At 40.1% G+C, this 4,830-nt stretch overlaps 1 protein-coding gene across 1 annotated transcript in view; it reads left to right on the top strand.

Moving 5' to 3' along the window:
* Positions 1-3,980: 3,980 nt before the first annotated feature.
* The window catches only part of AGPS (alkylglycerone phosphate synthase), a 76,693-nt gene continuing 75,843 nt past the window's right edge, over positions 3,981-4,830 (top strand). Inside the window, exon 1 of the mRNA XM_048061581.2 lies at positions 3,981-4,108. The gene's annotated coding sequence lies outside the window, so the exon portion shown is untranslated. The remainder of the gene's footprint in view (positions 4,109-4,830) is intronic.

The following is a 4,830-nucleotide window of genomic DNA, read 5'->3' as shown; positions in this document are numbered from 1 at the left end:
GCCACCCCCCGCTCCGCCCCGCCGCGGCCCGGCCACTCAGCGGCGGCGGGAGCCCGCGGGGGCGGCTCCTTCCCGGCAGCGCCGGCCCTGACGGGAACGTGGCCCGGCCCGGCCCCGGGGGGGCCCGGGTGGGAGGAGAGGTTCCAGCGGTACGGCTTGCGGGCTGCTCGGGCTGGGGCTGAGTGATCTCCCCGCAGGCTCTGCACACCCTTCCCTTGTGTATGAAGGTAATGCCTCCTCTAAAAGTGCCCCGACTCCCTCGTCTCCCCTGTTTCCGTATTACGGCCCCAGTCAACGCTACAGGTGTTGAAATCATCGGCGTACCTTTTTTAGTGGGTTGACTTACACACTTGAATCTCCCGCATGGTATTTTCAAGATGGACGTAATGGAAACGCTCCTGGCATTCAATACCAGTGTTTATCAGCCAGGTGTTCAATTGGCATGGGATCAGATTAGGAGAAAACCTCATCTCTATATACCATATTCAGCTGTGTACCTGTGGATACACCTCTACGTACACTTCATGTAGTGCTTGCTAGGTGTCCAGGGTCCAGCTGAACAGTGAGCTCAGCACTGGCGGAGGAAAGATGGAAGTCACACCAAAGCCCCATGCAACCCAGACGTAACCTACAACTGCTGGTGTTTAACTGTGGGGAGGTTTGTTAAGAATAACAAAGCTGGAACAACACTAACGGCATTGCAGACCGGCTTACATATCAGCCTCCTTCCTCATGGTAGGAGAATTCCAAACAAGTGACCACACTTGCAAACCAGCCAAAAGAGAGATAAGAAAATCAAGGATTTGATACACACAAATTGTTTTGAATTGATACCTTTAGACTCTGTCCCCCACACTGCAGTAATGTCAGCGGTGCTGATAACGTCTCTGTCAAACACGTAATGTCAAGGATTTGACTTCTACAGGTATTTAATAAGCATTCAAAAGCGTATCGTATTTCTTAGGAGGAGCAGCACACCTAAAAGTGAGGGGGAATACTTCAGAGCTGGTGGGCCACAGGCCTGCATCCCTGCTGTGTCGTAGTTACCAAATTATTGGAGTGTTTTATCTGAAATAACCTGCCATTACTTGACAAATGACATGCATCAGAATGCAGGCTAAATTCTTCTTGGAAATTCAAGTAGCGGTCAAATGCTTGATCAGTTCAGTGCTCTGAATATGGGGTCTGAAAGGGCCACTGCCATTGTGTTTGTAGGCTGCCCGGCAGTACATCGCACAAAGGATGAGGTTGGCAGGGACCTCTGAAGGTCGTCTGGTTCAATGTCCTGCTCAAGACGTTTCAACACCTGCAGCAGGTTCCCCAGGGAGCATTTTCTCAGAAAGTACTAATTTGGGAGTAATAAATCAAGTGTCAGCAATTCTTCATTCCAAAGAACATTTTGGAAAAACAGCTTGCCAAAGTTTCACATGTACAGCTTTCAAATGATACTTGGATCATCCTTTGTGCCCATTTTTGAGGTTCCTTTCAATGATCTAATATAACCAAATAAGATGAAATTGGGATGCTTACGATCTTTAATAGAAAATCTAACTATTCCATTGCAGGCAATTATTTAGCTTCTGTGGCTTGAAGCCTGGGTGTTACTGTAAACTCTCTTCAGACTGGTGCAATACTCCTGCACTGGGTATTCACAATGCTTGAGCTGCGTTAGTTCAGTTTGCCAATGTAAAACAGGGCTAGTGTGAAGAGCTAATTTTCACATTTGCCCCACATGGTGCAAGAGTATGACTATAAATTAAAAAAAATATAGCACAAGTATGTAGATTTGGAAAATCTGTAATAATTTAAAAAATTTCTTTGCACCAGCATGATGCAGGCCGGTGTTTACCCAAAAATATAGAAGGTGCTTGCTGCAATTATGCAAAATTAAGATATCCCTTTGAAGAAACAACCTGTAATCTCAGTAGATTTGTTATATGCATGTTTCATAACTGTACCAGATGCAGTGGAAACACTTGCCTTACAATGAAGGTTTAGTTAAAGCACATACATAGAGCCACTAAATATCTTGTGGAGGTCCAAGCAGAACACATGCTGCATCACTGAATGGACTAGGTGTACTGAAGTAGCTCTTACAATACCATGTCCTTGATTCCATGGAGGGATAATGCATGGCAACAATAAATCATTTATAATGGAAAACCAGCAGCAAAATTTTAAGTATATTTCTGTTTATTATTTTTGTAGTACCAGTTTATTATATGGTCTAAAAGTGAACCCTACAGAATCCAGCTGAAAAGACTGTGTTGGAGACTCTGGAGAAACAGGCCTCTAAAACACAAATTGGCTGTCACAGTTTAAAAAAACTTTTGGGTAGAGCTGCTCCCAGCTCAGGACTCCTTGCAAATGATGTCTTTTGATTTTTTTTCAGTATTTTAAAAGAAACAGCAATCAGAAGACAGAACACATTCACATAAAATGAGTAATACACAATGTCAGTTAATGAAAAATTGCCCTGAAGCTATAAAGGTGTCTTTTCTACATGTTTTATTTAATAGAAAGCAAAATAAAACCAAACAGGAATCTTAGGTGCTGGTGTAGATTGTATCACAGTGCAGAAATTCCATGCAAAGCTAAGCAGCTTGCTTGGAGCCTGGGGTGAAAAAAAAAAGCAAGGACTCTTGCTGGCCACGCCAGATAAAAGAGTATTGACTATATATTTCATTTGTGTTCCTTGCTTAATTTCTTTTCTCCTTTCCTTATCTTCACACCCTGAGCTTAGGCAGACCAGTGTATCATTTCTGATGAGCAAGCAAGGCAGCCATCCAAAACTCAGCTTAATGAAAATGCTGTATCTCGCAGTACTATTCCTCCCATACACCACTATTGAGCTGGGTGTATGGCATTCAGAGCTTTCTGAATCAATGTAAGCAATAAATTTACAATATTGTTATTTTCATTTGTTTAGACAGTCTGAAATACCTGGAAACACATGCTTGTTTGTTAGTTGCCCTTCATAGCTTTTAGTATGGTACAGTTTTGAAAAAAACGTTTTCAATTAATATTGCATGTTTCTGATCCAGGAGTTGTTTTGGCATATAGTAGCATCTCCATATTGTATATAGAGAGGATTAAGGACCTACATATAATGCTTTGGTCTCCATTTGAGATATTCCTGTCAGTCTATGTTCATCTGCCTTGACACCCATTATTGTGATATTATAGTTCATGTGCTAAGATTTCCAGGAAATTTGATGTAGCTCAGTATATGAGCTAATTCTAATGTATTCAAGAGCAAACCATAGTGGTACTTTACTGAAGAGTAACAAAGCGTATAGAGGATATTTTTATGACATTTTAAATTTTATTAGTTGCCTGTTTTTATATGTGACATTCTTGTTATTCCTATTCTTGTTTTAGAATATCTGTCGATCTTAATATTTAGAAAAGCATTTATTTTGTTATCAAAATTTAAAATGTTTTCATGATCTTTTTAAAATGAAAGGAAAAAGGAAAGATTGGGCAATGTTTTTAGATGACGGACTACTAACATTTTGATGAAGTTCTTTCTAAAGGATCTGTATAACATTTTATATTATTAGAATAATTGTGAAGCTAGAAACTTCACAGTGCCACCTACTGTTGAAATTTTTAAAACCTTGCTAGTTTGAGTGTCTTCAAATAAAAGGGCAATGGAGGAAAAATTTATTCTGTTGGTATAAAATATTTCAAACATCTGAAGAATGTTGGAGACACTTGCTGATTTGCTGAGTGAATTTCAGTCACGCTGAATTTCTGAGCTTTGAATCAGTGACTATTTTGACTGAGGCTGTTTTGAGAAGTGACTTTCAGGATCTGGGATTTTGTGCTAGAACTTTTTTTGATGTTATATTCTTAACAAGGAATTTCATTTTAAAATTAGCCCCTGTGATGACAATAGAAAAAGACTGATGAAAGTATTGAGTGAGACAAAATTTATTTTCAACTCAGTGATAAGGACACATCCTCTGTTTTATAGAGAGGTCTGCATGAGATGTAAAACAAGGACCTGGAATCAGCATATGTGCTACAAGCTCCGTTCCTGTCTTACATTGCAAAGCCATAAGATGGACCATGAATCAGTGCTTGGTTGTTGACAGAAGAGCTGGTATGTCCCCAGCCACGGTGGCTGGAAATCATCTTCCCTAACCCTTACCATCTAAAAGTTAGATGAAGTTAATGTCCTGTTCAAAGTACAGTATCTGGTTCTTTCTTCACTTCTCGAAGAAGACTCTATCTCTGTGGTTACCAGAAAAGTAACTGTATCCTGTAATCTTTTCCCATGCCCCAAACTGTATTGGTTATTTCATTCCCTGGAACCATGGTAATGAGAGAAGTCATAGGACTTTGTACATGAGTATGAACAAGCAGAGTACAGACCTTTGCTTTTTCTTCCTGAGGAAGGTTCAATTTCCAATTCAGTTTCAAGGAGTCAGAAATGGTTTATCTTCTGCTGGTACTTGTCTTATCCTGTAGAATAAACTGACACTGTAATGCTTTGAATTCTTGACTGTCAGAATTTCTATCCTATTAAGGCTTGATGGCTTAAACTTAGAAATTCCTTTCAAGTTGAGAAATTCTTGAAAATAACGTGTTTAAAACAGATAAAAGAGCTTGTAATGACAATTTAGCCATTTTGCTTTAGTATTTTAGAAGCCTTTTGGAGGAGCTCTGGAGGACTCCCCTTTTCCATTCACAGTGGAGAAGGACTGCTGTTGTGACAGTATTGCTCTGTTGTACTTAATTTTGTTACATCAGGCAGATAACAATTTTCAGAAGTTTTTTGTAATGCTTATGAACATGCAGTCCTGAGTGGACATTTTACCAACG

Source organism: Anser cygnoides, chromosome 6 (genome assembly GCF_040182565.1).
Source record: "Anser cygnoides isolate HZ-2024a breed goose chromosome 6, Taihu_goose_T2T_genome, whole genome shotgun sequence".
In the NCBI taxonomy this organism is placed as follows: Eukaryota; Metazoa; Chordata; class Aves; order Anseriformes; family Anatidae; genus Anser; species Anser cygnoides.
Note: the sequence above shows the minus strand (reverse complement) of the source record. Positions and strands in the feature narration are given on the sequence as shown.